The sequence below is a fragment of the Dermacentor andersoni genome, chromosome 1 (assembly GCF_023375885.2).
Source record: "Dermacentor andersoni chromosome 1, qqDerAnde1_hic_scaffold, whole genome shotgun sequence".
NCBI classification, from domain to species: domain Eukaryota; kingdom Metazoa; phylum Arthropoda; class Arachnida; order Ixodida; family Ixodidae; genus Dermacentor; species Dermacentor andersoni.
The window spans coordinates 324,341,065-324,356,490 of NC_092814.1; the positions used below are offsets into that span (position 1 = coordinate 324,341,065).

Here is a 15,426-nt window from a genome sequence, read left to right on the forward strand (position 1 = left end):
CTCTGGCGGGGTGACACCCGGTACGCCTTGGATCGTACTGGCTCTGGGGAGGTAAGTTCTATGTCATGAGTAAGGACAGAAGTCCTACCAGGCCTCTCAGAGAACAGACCTTGAAACTCTTGTAAGAGCTGGTGTAGTTCGGTTTTCTGCTCAGGCGACAGCGATGCTTTACTTATTAAGTCACTAATGACTTGATCGGTGTCTTTCCTGTTCGTCACTGAGCCTAGTCCCGGAAGCTCGACCGGAAGCTCTTCTAACTTTCCCGCATCGGGAATTTCCTCTCCAGTATCTGCTGCCTTTAACGCTACAGGCTCAATTTTATCCCGTTCGGGCGTGCTCTGACTACCAGCTTGCTGCACCTCTGACCCTTTCTCATCGTTCAACAACGTCGGCCCCGCAACTACCGCCTTTGCAGCGAGCTCCCGAACCTTCGATCTGGTTAAGGCCTGAACGCTAGCCTCACCAAACAAAAGCCCCTTCTCGCGCAGGAGGTGATCGGACCTGTTCGAAAATAGGTACGGGTACTGGGGGGGCAGCATAGATGACACTGCGGCCTCCGTCTCAAGTGCTCCGAAAGGTCCTTCAATAAGCACTTTTGCTACCGGCAGACACACGCTATGAGCTTCCACTGCTTGCTTGATCCATGCGCACTCGCCCGTGAACATATCGGGTTCTACGTAAGAGGGGTGAACTACATCCATCGTAGCTGCGGTATCGCGAAGCACTCGGCACTCTTTCCCGTTCACGAGGAGGTCTCGCATGTAAGGCTCGAGAAGCTTGATGTTCTCGTCAGTGCTGCCTAATGAAAAAAACACGACTTTTGGTTTTGTTTCTGGGCACTGCGCCGAAAAGTGACCCGGCTTCTGGCACGTATAACAAACGCGCGCTTGCCTCGTCTCGAACCGCTTTCTGCGTTCGGCTTCGGTTGCCGCCGTCTCCTTACGTTCGGTCGGACTGCTTTCACTCGCATCCGCACTACGTGTATCCCCCTTTGCTCTCATGGGTGTGAACTTCGGCCTCTCAAACTTGGAGCCAAATTCACCCTTTTGACCGTCCTTAGCTCCGCGAGCCCGACGCGTCACAAACTCCTCGGCTAACTCAGCGGCTCTAGCCACCGTACTAACGTCTGGCCTATCCAAGACCCAGTACCGCACGTTCTCAGGTAACCGACTATAAAACTGTTCTAGCCCGAAACACTGCAGAACTTTCTCGTGGTCACCAAACGCTTTCTCTTCTTTGAGCCACTCCTGCATGTTTGACATAAGCCTGTACGCAAACTCTGTATATGACTCACTTCTGCCTTTCTCATTTTCCCGAAACTTCCGACGGAACGCCTCCGCTGACAGCCGGTACTTTTTTAGCAGACTCGATTTCACTTTGTCGAAATCCTCTGCCTCCTCTCTCTCCAAGCGAGCGACTACGTCGGCCGCCTCGCCGGGTAGCAAAGTGAGCAAGCGCTGTGGCCACGTTTCCCGAGAGAACCCCTGCTTCTCGCACGTTCGCTCAAAGTTAACCAGGAACAAACCAATGTCCTCTCCAAGCTTAAACGGCCGCATCAGGTCAGTCATTTTGAACAATACTCGTTCTCCTGCACCGTGTGCCTGACTTCCATTACGAGCGCGTTCCATCTCTAACTCGAGACGCTTCATTTCCAACGCGTGTTGACGGTCACGCTCTTCTTTTTCTTTCTCTTTTTGTTCTTTAAGTTCACGCTCCTGTCTTTTTGCCGTCTCCCTCTCCTCAATGGTCTCAAGGCATTCCGACAGCTCGTCATCCTCAGCTTCTAACTCAAGAATAGCCCTTAGCAGTTCTGGTTTTCTGAGTTTGTCTGAGACATCCAGACCCAACTCTCTCGCAAGCTCCAGCAATTTCGGTTTGCGCAACGACTTCAAATCCATGGCTGCTCTGAATGCTGCTTTCTCTACTGTCTACTATTGTCTTGCCGCAAACTAACCCGGTAGCAACGACAACCACAATTACCAGCTCTGTTTCTAACACTAACAAAAGCCTGGCAAAACTCAGAAGAAGAAAGTCCCGCACTCACCAAACCTCGCAGCCAAGACTTCAGCGCAGTCGTTCCGCTGCAGGCAACCAGTCATCACACAGGGCTCGTTGCGCTGCTCCCGGATGGTCGTTGTGCTGCTCAGCATACAGTCAACCGCATCTCTTCGCTGCTGGCCTCCGTTGTCGCGATCTCACCGCTGGCAACCAGATGTTGGAATCGCACCGCTGGCCCGAGTTGTTGGGGTCTCGGTGCTGACGCCCGTTATTGCCAATGGGTCGCAAGCCCCAAGGGTAGCGTTGGCCTGGCGGCCTGGGGCACTGGAAGCATCCGAAGGTCCTGGCAAAGCATGAGAAGACTGGTAACAGAACAACTTGTTTATTCTAACATAGCAAAAGAGCGGCCGGTCAGGTCGACCGAAGTGGAGAGACGGGAGAGCACGTAACTCAACAGTACAAATCGGAGCCTCTCTCCAGGCGTCCGGGGGCAGCTGCTCTTATACCCTCGGCGTCGCGGTCCAAAAGGGAAGGAGGGAAGGTCACGGGATGAAGGTCACGGGACGGCGCAGCAGGAGCCCACGACGGCGCGAACTGTCGGGCCGAGAGACCTGCTGAACCGAGTGTAGTGACGCATCGCCAACCCTCACCCACACGACGGCGCGAACAGTTGAGCCGAGAGACCTCCAGGCTCCTCATTCGGGGAACTCCGCTCCCCGGCTGCCGCGCTTTGACAAGCGAGGGCACACACACACACACGCACACACGAAGACACGTGGCACTGAAACACGCCGGGGCACGCTTGGCGGGTAGGCGTCGCGGCGGCGTCGGACGGGCCAAAATGTCCGCCGCTTTGAACAAAGCCCCAGCGTCCGTTGCATCCGCGCCGGCATTACCGCGCGTTGTAGGCGAAACGTAACACCTTACTCATGACATAGAACTTACCTCCCCAGAGCCAGTACGATCCAAGGCGTACCGGGTGTCACCCCGCCAGAGCGATATTATGGAGGCTGAGGTAAAGAAAATGCTACAGCTCGGTGTTATTGAAGCGGGTGAGAGTGATTATACCTCCCCTTTGATTTTAGTTGAGGTACCGGGCAAGGAACCTCGTCCTTGCGTCGACTACCGCAGGCTTAATTCCATCACTAAGGATCAAATTTATCCGATCCCTAACATCGAGGAGCGCCTTGAGAGAGTGAGTAGCGCTCAGTTTATTTCCACCCTAGATCTTGTCAGGGGTTATTGGCAGGTTCCACTTACAGAAGAGGCTAGTAGGTATGCGGCGTTCATTTCACCAATGGGGACATTCCGTCCTAAAGTTTTGAGTTTTGGTTTGAAGAACGCGCCATACTGCTTTTCAAGCCTCATGGATAAAGTGTTGCGGGGACAGCAAGAATTCGCTTTACCGTATCTAGACGACGTAGCGATATTCTCCGCATCCTGGCCTGAACATATGGCGCACTTGCGGGCAGTGCTAACCCGCCTGCGCGATGCGGGCTTGACAGTCAAGGCTCCCAAGTGCCAGTTAGCACAGGCCGAGGTTGTCTACCTCGGACACGTGATTGGTCGGGGTCGTCGCCGCCCCTCTGAAATAAAGGTGGCCGCTGTGCGAGACTTCCCGCAACCGCGTACGAAGACCGATATTCGGTCGTTCTTAGGTGTCGCCGGCTACTATCAGAGGTACATCCCCAGGTACTCTGATATCGCGGCTCCCTTGACGGATGCTCTAAGAAAGACAGAGCCGCAAACAGTCGTCTGGGATGAGACAAAGGAAAGAGCTTTTAGCGCCCTAAAGAGCGCCCTAACAAGCCAGCCTGTGCTACGATCGCCCGACTACACAAAAGGGTTCGTTGTTCAGTGTGATGCTAGTGAGCGAGGCATGGGCGTTGTACTGTGCCAACGGGAAAATGGAGAAGTAGAACACCCCGTCCTGTATGCTAGTCGTAAGCTGACCAGTCGTGAGCAGGCGTATAGCGCCACCGAGAAAGAGTGTGCGTGTATCGTGTGGGCCGTTCAGAAATTGTCATGTTACCTAGCTGGCTCGAGGTTTATCATTGAGACGGATCACTGCCCTCTCCAATGGCTGCAGACCATCTCTCCCAAAAATGGCCGCCTCCTGCGCTGGAGCCTCGCTTTGCAACAATATTCCTTTGAGGTGCGTTACAAAAAGGGGAGTCTCAACGGTAACGCCGATGGCTTAAGTCGAAGCCCCTAACGTGGGAATCAGCCTCAAAATTGCTTGTTACTGATGTTTTTCTTCCTGAGGCAGGATTTTTTTTAACTTATTGCTTTTGTGTAGTGTTTCAAAGTGATGATGTGCTTTCTAGTGCAATTTTTCCGATTTGTGGACGCGTTCTGAGTGCTGCTAAACTACTGTAAGGAACTAGGCAGCAGTATAAAAGGGGAAAGAGCCTGGCAGGGCTTAGTGAGGGTTGTGCCGTGCTTGCTGACTGAGCGGTTGACTTTTGGCGTGGTTCTAACGCTTGCCGGAAACGAGAACAAAAATGTCAACTCTCCCGAAGTCACTTTGCAGTGTCCTGTGTGCACCTGAACGTGAGAACGAGGCCTTCTCTGTGCGCTGCGCTCAAGAAACGCCCAAGGACGCCCAACTTCGGTTATGAGCATCATCGAGCGACATCCCTCCGGACAGCGGATGCAGTCCCCTGACCTTCGGGATCTCCTTCCCCCGGCGGGGCGGTCTGTTACGTTTCGCCTACAACGCGCGGTAATGCCGGCGCGGATGCAACGGACGCCGGGGCTCTGTTCAAAGCGGCGGACATTTTGGCCCGTCCGACGCCGCCGCAGCGCCTACCCGCCAAGCGTGTCTAGGCGTGTTTCAGTGCCACGTGTCTTCGTGTGTGTGTGTGTGTGTGTGCCCACGCTTGTCAAAGCGCGGCATCAGGGGAGCGGAGCTCCCCAAGTGAAGGTTAGCGATGCGTCACTACACTCGGTTCAGCAGGTCTCTCGGCTCGACAGTTCGCGCCGTCGTGGGGTCATGCTCCGCCGTCCCGTGACCTTCATCCCGCGACCTTCATCCCGTGACCTTCTCTTTTGGACCGCGACGCCGAGGGTATAAGAGCAGCTGCCCCCGGACGCCAGGAGAGAGGCTCCGATTTGTACTGTTGAGTTACGTGCTCTCCCGTCTCTCCACTTCGGTCGACCTGACCGGCCGCTCTTTTGCTACGTTAGAATAAACAAGTTGTTCTGTTACCAGTCTTCTCTTGCTTTGCCGGGACCTTCGGATGCTTCCAGTGCCCCAGGCCGCCAGGCCAACGCTACCCTTGGGGCTTGCGACCCATTGGCAATAACGGGCGTCAGCACCGAGACCCCAACAACTCGTGCCAGCGGTACGATTCCAACAGGGTATACGTACCCATGTATTCCTGCAAAACGCGGCACGACACCTTTTTCTAACGAATCCCGGCACGTAGAACAGACGCCCACCTCACCGGACTCCGAGTGCACACACTGCTTAACCGCAGACAAGGCGATCGTGCGTTGGTGGACGTCCCGCAGTACAGTAAAGGTTGCGAGGTCACTCGAAAACCACAAAAGGCCACACACAACACAGTCCACACCAAACTGGTTCCCCACAAACTCCTTCTGAAACCTGGCCGTTGCTCCGGTGAAACGTTACAAGTATGCGGGATCGGGACCACATGGACGGTTCGCATTTATTTCCGCCTCGCGGTCCTGGCGGGCAGCGCGCTTACGGGACCGCCGCCATGGAAGAGCGTAAGGAAAAGAAAGGAGATACGCAAGCGCTTGGAACGCCGACAAAGAGAGGGCGGTGCGAACGTAGATATGGCCGACGCGGGTGAAATTGTAGTATCTGTACTTATCAGCTTAATATCTGATACGGGTTGTATTTGGACCTAAGATATTAAACTTTGCAAGTTGGCGGAGTGCTTAAAGCCTGCTTCACCCCCGCCGAGGGTTCGGCCCGGTATTGCACTATCTTCGGGATCGGCCAACGTATGGGGAGAAATTATCGATCTACGCGGTTCGATAGCTGGACGCACGCAATTTTTCCCAGAACCTAGGCATATGCACAGCTTCGCTGTAAAAAAGAAACTGAGCGTATAATTAGTTTATACGGAGCTTCCCGAGAAAGTCAGTGTTGTCTTGGTGCCTGAACAAGTCTGGCGATGTCTTATGATGAGTGAGGAAACGATGCACATAGTGTTTGACCTTTGGGGTGTCGAATGTGGTGTTTTATACTTAACACTTGAATGATACCATCAATGTGTTTTTCGTTTGATTTTTGGCGTAAACTGGTGTACTACTATGTTTTGGTCTTTACAGACACCAACTTATTTTCAATGTTTTCATTTTCGCATGGCCTAATAAGCTTGTTTTTAGAATGTGGAAGCCTACGCGAAGGCTTTTCAACGGTAATAATATATGAAAAATTTTTAACACTTACGCAGCGAACGGACGGCGGACGATGAGTGTTGCGCGACGGAGCGCTGCCATGCGGGTTCATTTCGAGAGCCTATAGAAGAGAGGCCATCGCATGCGACTGCGTTTCGGTTTTCAATATCTGCACGAGTGACTGCCCCTATTTTTCTCGTCATCATCTAAACATTTTTGCTGCGTTAGCGCTAGCTTGCTACTATATGGCCCATCCGGCATGTCTCAATGCAAAAGTTTCTGCTGCATAACGTCCTTGAAGCGTTGGCGCATTATACCGTATTGAGGCGTTGTGTCGCCAAGGCAAACTCGGTCCTAACCTATACGAGAGCGGATATAGACGAAGAATCGGGGCGTCCCGTTGCCGCGTCGTCGCTCGGGGCACTTCATCGTCGTCGTTGTAATCAACCTATTTTCACGTCTATATTTCGAGGCTCCATTGGCTTTTGCTGGAACTGTGCTGGCTCTTGCTGAGCTGAGCGCAGCCGGTTTGAGAGAGCGTTCGTGTTCACTGGTTATCGAGTGCAGAGAACGGCCGGTATTCGCGCAAACAACTGTACTGATTTTCTGGCCACATATACCTGCATACCTGAATGGATTTGTTCTCCGGGTTTACTTGTCCCCACGTCTCATGACGCAGTGCTCGTTCGAGACAGTTCTTAGCATTTTGAGTGCACTGGACCGCGCTATTTGTGCGACCTGTGGTCGACTTTCAGCGCCTGTACGTCTCCCGTGATGCGCGGCCGTTCTCGTTGCTGGAAGGTGACGTATAGACCAACTTTCGCTGTATAGTTCCATCTGTTCATTTTTACCTTTACTGGTCCGGCATATCGATCGTCACTAACCTTTCCTTCTTTAACCAATAATAGCAGTACCCATTCTCTTTCTCTTTTATTCATCATTCTTTCTTTTTATTGGCACGAATCCACTCTTAAGGACTGGTCCATAATCGGGTAGCACAAAAGTAGATGTGGAGCCTTGGTCACATACCCACTCTAGGGTATTGGCCGACAACTGGGCAGGTGAAAATAAAATAAGAAATGAACATAATTCTAGCAAAACTAGGTTAGAATCAAGGAACAGATTGGAGAGAATGAATTTCGAAAATCAAGGAGAGAATAAGAAAAAGAGAAAAACGAACCTAATTTAAAAAAAAGAAAAATTGAATGCCAGAATTTAAAAATTAAAACGCGATGAATTCAAAAGAAAATCCTGGATGATAGCGCGAACCTTCCCATCACCGTGCCGAATATTCGAGATTCTCAATGACAGAAAATTACGAACAGTCATATCTAATCCAAGAATACGAAACGGGGCTTTTAGTGTTCTTTTTCCTGAGCTATGAAATCGTCGACAAAATATGCAAAAAAAAATTCTATGGTCTCATTTTCTCTGAAAAAAATCAAAGCCATTCCGCCCTGCGAGGATGGATCACCAGCCGAGCTGTAGACGTCGTGCTAAGAAAACTTGTGGTAAAGACTTTATTGCATCACTCATTGTCACTTAGTAACGACGGCCACAACGGCTTTGTGGTCGCTATGATATAAATCGATCGGCATACTAGCAACTGCAGAGACTTTCTTTGAGAATGTCAAATCGATGCACGTACGCCGCTGGGTGGTTGGTTGGGCCGGATCGGTGTGGCATCGCAAGCGCAATGTCTCCAACACCAAACGCGTGAACTACTCCTTCTTCGGTCCCGACACATCCACATTGAAATCGCCGACAACGACCAGAGGGGTAGCGTCATCGCAACTAATCCACGCAAAGTGAATAGCCATGAACCTTTCGACGTCGCAGTGAGATGAATTCGGCGGTATATACACGGTAGCTACCACGATCCCGTCCTCCGTATGTGCGGCACACATGCCACCACACGCAGCAACATCTTCATCCTGCGAATCCAGGACATACGGTCGCACGCGTGTTTTGTCCTTTGCGTATACTGCAACACCACCCGCGCGCGATTCCACACGCCTGCCAAACACGATTCCGGTGTGGCCATCGACTTGATACAATGCATCCGACCGCGTTTCGGAGGGGCACAACGCGGGTATCTCGCTGAGAACGGCATCGTGCGTGAGATCGACATGGCTTCGCTTTGATCTGTTCCAGGGGGCCGGTATTCGGCGCGTCTAGAGACTACCCGTCTGGCCTGTCGCTTACGGTCGGCCTCTCGGGCACGATCTTCGGTGGTGTCTGCCGCAAGCCGCTGTCGATTGTACTCTGGTTCGCGCCGTTGCGCTTGGTAAGCGAGCTGCTCTTCGGGAATCCTAACCGTACGCGTAGCCTCCCCATCGCCACTCCTTACGGGGCTCTGCCCTACGGGGCTATGAGCCATTGAATTTTTCGCTTGCTTACGGAGGCATGAGCGCTTACGCTGTTATGAGCCATAGATGATGAACGCGACGGAACTGCACTCCTAGAGAAATAAGAAACTCCCCATGATTCTCACAAAGGATTTCAACGTGGACCTCTCCAATCCGGCCAGCAAGTGTTTCCCCCGTTACATGTAAGAAGTGTTTGGCGTCACCCTAAATATCACGAACCGAGTGCCCCCTACGCGACGTGGCGGTGTCCCGCAGCAAGTGCCGCAGTCAACTCTCCACCGGCTTTGCACGGAGTAGCAGAATTCTGGCGAGAGTAACACAGTTGTTATGCTCTGGCTACACTCCCTACAGTTGTAAGAGTGCAGGCGAGTCGGCTTGTCGAGACCAGATGTGGTTCTCGGATTCACGCAGAGGCTAGCAGGTCGGACCCGGGTAGCATTGGACTGGGCCGTCAGCCAGACTGGGAAGGGTGCACAGTGTGAATCGTTCGACCCGATAGGAGAAAAGCTCCCACAGCCCTTATAAGGACTGTGGGAGCACTCCTCTCGTGTGGTCGTTGTTTTCTTGTATACTGTGGGTAGACTAGCTTGCAGGAACCCGACAGGTGCTGAACAAGCGAGGTCAACCTGACTCTCCACCTGTCGTGCTTACACGTACCTAATTTTCGCGAGTCTGACAGCAATTTTGTTCCTTGCACAGAAGCTCTGTGAGAGAGGCAGATACCATCGTACGTGGAGGTTTGAAGTGTAGAAAGAGCATCTGACGCTGCGCCCAAGTGTCACTAAATCCCAAACCGTCAGTCCTACGGCTGACCATGTTTAGATGCATTTTCCCAAGTGACTCCAAGAGGCTCGAGTCAAACTGCTGCGAGTGTTCCGATTCAACGCACCCCAACAGTTATTGTCCTTACCCCACTATAGCGTTACATGCACCGGATGGCGGGATTCTGGTGCGACAGCATAATTAGAAGCACATTTTTCGCCTTAACGCAAGCGGACCTTAATTGTCCCCAAACAGGGCTGGCCGACTTGCTTTAAGTGTAAACGGAAAGGAACGGGCGCCGGTTGACGTGCCGCCACAGGTCGGCTTCATATACATATTTCAGTCTTGTACATCGCACTCTTGGTTTACAAATAGGCGCTATGCGTGAAACTGAAAAGAATGCCGAACCTAATCGGATTCACCCAGAAAAGGTGGCCAACGTTTTTGATAGGTGGGCGTATGCAGGGCACTTTGAAAGGGCTAGATTTACCACATCAAGACATCAGTCAGAAGGTAATTAAGTTTTTTTCAGTCGTGCTTAGCGTAATTTAACTTGTTTCGGCTCCAGTAGTTACACTTTGGCTATGCCTGAGGGGGCGTTTGTCGAGACATTATGAACTCGCTGAGAACTCGCGCGCTGCGGTTGTGAGCAGCAACTTTGAACAAGAGTCGCACTTTCTTGGCATTAGGTCGATGACTCAATCCAAGCAGTGTAAGAAACACACGCTGCGTTAGCAAGCAGAGCGCACGCTGGGTGATTGCGCCTTTCGCAGAAGCATGCATCTCTATGACAACGCGCGGCATGACGGGAAATCTCCTCCGTAGAGACAGTTTTGTAACGAGCAGTGCGCGGCGCATTACAGCGAAGTGTTCTAATTATAAAGAAAGGCAAAATTGTACTTTTTCTTCAATCCGTGTTGTCATAATATTGCAAAGTTTAAACTACGCTTCCATATGGCTATACACTCCGATTCAACTCATAGAGAAGTTGATGTGTTAGTTGACGCAGTCTACATCCATAACACAGTGATCCTGCTATGGCCCTGTAGCATATACAGGGACACTATCGCCGCATAGGGTTACTGCGTGTGTTGCAAACCAGGATCGAACTACTCTCGCGCCGCCGCGTGCCGACGACGAGCTTAACGCCTAATTTGTGACTACAGCGTGATTTTTCTCAACGCCTTTACAGCCTTTCCGAAAAACGCTTATCTCAACACGTTTGCATTGAAACTGGTGATTCCACTTAAGCTTGGGAACCTGAAGCAGTAGCGTAGCCAGAACCAGAATCAGGCTGCGGGTGTGTTTATCCTACTAACAACCTGCTTATATTTCTTAGGACGGTGTTCTTATAGCGACAGACAGCATTTCGGCGCACTATTAAAAATTGAAACTCAAAGTAATATGAATATAGTTAAAGCAATAATCTAGACGCTTTATGAGAGGTTCACGGCTGCAATTAACAAGATACAAGCTTTTCACTTTGCATTTCCCGCCCGCAGGAACACGCCGGACTTAATGTAGTCGTCAATCGAGCAAATTGGCGCATAAACCCCAGGCACAAGGCCATCCTGCAGGCGACGGCCATCATTTGTGCCGTCTCCTTTCTCCTCTACCTGGGAACGATGGTGTGGATTCACGTCAATGACCAGCTCCCAGCTCCCAGACGTGCCACGCAGAACATGCGGATCTACCACTTTTTTCTGGCTGCGATGAAATGGCATGCCACAAGTACATGGCTGCTATAGAGCTTTCGATAAATAGATCTCAAGACCCGCGCGAAAATTTATATCGTTTCGTCTGCGACGGGTGGAAACACCAACACCACCTGCTGTCCGTCGTGGACGCCGCGGAAGATGCGATGTATGGTCGCGCGCTCAACGCGATCGAGTGGACCATCGAAGACGGCGGCAGCCAGTATTTCGCAGTGCCGTCGGCATTGAGCGTCGAGAAGAAGGTAGCCGGCCTTGCCAAGTCGTGCATGGAGCTTTCACAGAGCAGTTTGCCCGACCTCAAGAGGTTCATGGCCGCGCGCCATCTCCCGTGGCCAAAGACGTCTCGCTTGGATCTGTTAGATGCTCATCGATCTGTCTGGCAACTGGAACGTGCATCTGTGGTGCCACGTAAGCTTCGAACTGGTTCCTCGTCGCGGCGGGACCGGGGAGCCCGTGCTAAAGATTGGCCACAGCGCTGACTTTTATGCCTGGATTGCCACCACGCAGGCGTTCGTCAGTCAGTCAGCGGAGACGGCAGCGTCGCTCCTGTACCGGCGGTACGTGCGAGCCATGTTACGGCTATTCGATGCTTCCGAAGCGGTCGACGACGAGGTCATCGCCAAAATCGAGGCAATGGACCGGCTCACACTACAGGTCCTGGGCCCCGCCATGGCCGAGCCGGACTCAAGAATTCTACGCATGTCGATCCGCAACCTCACAAACACAGCGACTCCAGGCATTGCTGCTGGACGGCTGCTGCTCCTGTTGAACGAGTACTTCATCTGGGCACGCCGCTTTTCAGCTCGGGACATCGTGCAAGTGGAAAATCCTGGCCTGCTTCGGTCCGTCGTCTACCTACTGGGACTCGCATCCGACACGCGAGAGGCGCTCACGCTAAGCCTAGGACTTCGCGTTGCTGACGAATTGGGCTGGATGGCTAGCCGAGAGATCGCGGGTGTCACGCTGGAGCTTGCTGGCCTACCTCTGTCAGCGCATTGGCGTCGCTGCCTCATTCAGGTCGAAAGCACCGTGGGCATTCATTGGATGGCTCAATTTGTTTCCGAAGCACCGAGGAGCTGAGGCTGTCGTTCGGGACGTGCGGGACGTTCTCGTTGACGCGGTGGGGCGCCGCAAGAAGACCTTGCTCCATCTTTGGGCCCCGGGCGCCATTGTACTGTGGAACAACGAGAGCTTCCTAGCAAGCGTGCTGCCAGAACCGACACGCGGAGCTCGCTTCTTCGTCGACTGGTTGAACCTGATGAACGGGTGCTGGCGCCTCCTGGAGCAAGACATAACGAACGTTCTCAAGCCAGGTTCCTTTCTGAGCCACCGATGGAGCTTTCATGGCGCGCTCACTGTCGCCGAAAACTACTTTGTGTTCCCGCTGTTCCATCCATACTTCCCGGCGGCCGTTAACTACGGCGGCGCCGGACGCCTCCTCGCTGACTAAGTGCTCAGGGGCCTGTACCACGATCATCTCTTCAACGTGAACCCCCTTCGCAAGCAAAAGATCCGCAATGATAACATTCAGCAGACCAGCGACACTTCCACTGCGCCACAGGAGTGGTTTCCAAATTACGTGGACTTGAAGGCTCTACTGGCCAGCCTGGCTGCCTACAGGCTCGGCATTGCTCGAAACACAAGCAGTGCATACGCCAAAGAGTCGAGCCTCGCGCAAGACAGGCTCTTTTTCGTGGCGTCTTGCTACACTCTGTGCTCCAGCGGCAACCACGTGGCCGTGCTGCACGGGGATGCAAGCCATCGCTGCAACGAGCCCGTCAACGCGCTGCCCGAGTTCGCGGCAGCGTTTCAGTGCGTAAAAACACAAGCTCTGCAATAGGCTTCGCATGAGCATTACTTGTTCTCTTTGCTTCACGCCCGTGGCTTGCTCGTGGTGGTGGCCACGCGTGGCTTATTAAAATTCTTGCCTGACGTTATTCTTTGAATGCTATCGTTATGCTGAACAACAACAACAACGACGACGATTATCACGACGACGACGACGACGACGACGACAACAACAACAACAACACTAAATTACCAAACACGTTTAGCTGGCAAGGCAGTACACTAGTTGCGTCGGTCAAAACGTCACAGTCCGAAGCAATGTAGTTGGCATTTTGGTACAGTATTTCTTACATTGGACAGCTTTATCCTGAAAAAAAAAAATGAACGAAGAAAAAAAAAGCGGCAGAGTAATTTTTGTCACGAGATGCCCATTGGGCCCACAACGATTTTCTTTACAGGTCTAACTTGCGGTTCGAAACGATGGCATCTGGAATGTAAAGGTAACTGCACCAATGCAGATTAAGAATAGCTTACTATTGGTCAAAGTTTTTTGTGTGGTGGCTAGATATTCAAGCAGATTAGTCAAACATTTTTTTACGCTATGTAGTTTGGATAGGTGCACTGATAACCATTCACACACGAACGCTTTAGAACTAGAACAGAACTGGGTAGTATTAGTAGTAGTAAAACTTTATTAAGACAGGACCGGGGGGGGGGGGAACGGGTCAAAGAGTGATGGGTGGCTACCTTAGTCTAGGGCTCCACTGGCTTTGGCCTCCCTGTGGACTTGCTGGAGGACTGCATGTCCTCTAAACCCGCAGGTCCTAGCTGGCGAGCTGTACCTCCCACTGCTCCGATAATGATTGTTGTTGGTTTCTGTTCGATTGAATGATGTTTATCCGCACCTCTTAAAACTTCACGAACTCTACCCTACACAATATCGAGCTAGATGCCCGTGGTGTGGCGGTAGACCAACCGTATCCCACATTTCGTGGACGTGTGAAAGAGTTGGGTAATTTTTTTCTACATAACGCGTTGTACGTTGTGGAAGGCAACACTGTATATTGAATACCGAATTTGTGATATTAATTTCCTCCCGATTCCATTTAGGAAAATATTTGTACATGAAAATGCCGCTTGTTTGACGTCGCGTTTCCACGGCGACGCGTCCTCACTACACTGGGACTTAGGTTCGATGCGAGCTGAGAAAAAAAACAACGAAAACTTGCTGCACTGTCCTATAATGATGACTTTGCTAACAACGGTATTTGCACGGTGAATTGAACATGACTAACGCGTCCATGTTTCCCTACGCTATATGATTTAGGTGCGGAGCTACTCGTTGACATTTAGGCTTGGTTCTGGCACGAAGGTGAAACGGGCTTGTGTTCTGCAGATACCCACAGTTCGTTGGCAATTACAGCAGCTACTGTACTGTATAAAGTGTGTTGTTTGGTGGAACTTTCATCATCCACTTGTGAGACATGACGAGCTTAACCTAAACAAGGCATCTAATTTTTTTTTTGTACAACTCTTCTCGCTAAACGGCAACAATATATTATTTATACAATGCGAGCAACAGGTTATTTTCAGTTAAGTCGCCTGCCCTATTTGCGCGGTACATGATTCACTTGCATGAACCAAAAAGAGCGTTGAAAAGGAGCGTCGCTGAATGAGTGAAGTTCTCTTGGGGTTTTCTATACGTACACTAATCTAACCTTCCCGCGGTGCATGATTGCTAGTCGCCACGCTGTGTGACTAGCAACAGTAGGAGACCGTCATCCCGTTTATTTAGAGAGTGGGAACTAGCAAGAAAATGATAGGGATGATGCATGACACAGGACAGTGGGGCTACATCTTCCCTGTCCCCCCAGTTTTGTACTCGTTCTCACCCTCTAAATATTGCATTTTTATTTTGTATTAATCTACTACACTGTGCGGTTTCAGTTACTTTCGCATCATTAGGATTCAATGTGTGGGCTGCAGTATGTATAAATAAATATAAATAAAAAGAATATGTACCAACAAGCCCAACAACGCACATTGCGTCATGCCATCGTCTTTGCTTCTAGTTGTCACGCACGAACCGGCCCGAGGATGCCGCATTTTAAGCTTCGCGGCAGCGCTGAGATTTGTTCTTTCCATCGAAGCCTCACTTCGATGAGCACTCTATTTTCGAGTCTACGCTAACCTCCTAAGTTGAAGAAAAACTAAATAAGCTTTCCCATGCGTTCTTTAGGCACATAACACTGAGAGCGTAGGAATGATTCCTGCGGCACAGAATAAGTATACAGAGACTAACGCTAGCCGTCTTGAGCTTATGATGACATTTCAACGGAGCCAATGCTACTTCAACACAGTACACTCCCCTTTAAGAATTGAAGTCTAAGTATGGGCATAGAAAACAGACTGTGTACACC

General features: G+C 51.3%; 1 protein-coding gene and 1 pseudogene across 1 annotated transcript in view; one reads left to right on the forward strand and one right to left on the reverse strand.

Annotated features, from left to right (window-relative positions):
- Positions 1-15,426, reverse strand: part of LOC126516911 (uncharacterized) — a 157,702-nt gene that overhangs the window by 91,684 nt on the left and 50,592 nt on the right. The window lies entirely within an intron of this gene.
- LOC140215565 (U2 spliceosomal RNA) lies at positions 5,803-5,977 on the forward strand (annotated as a pseudogene).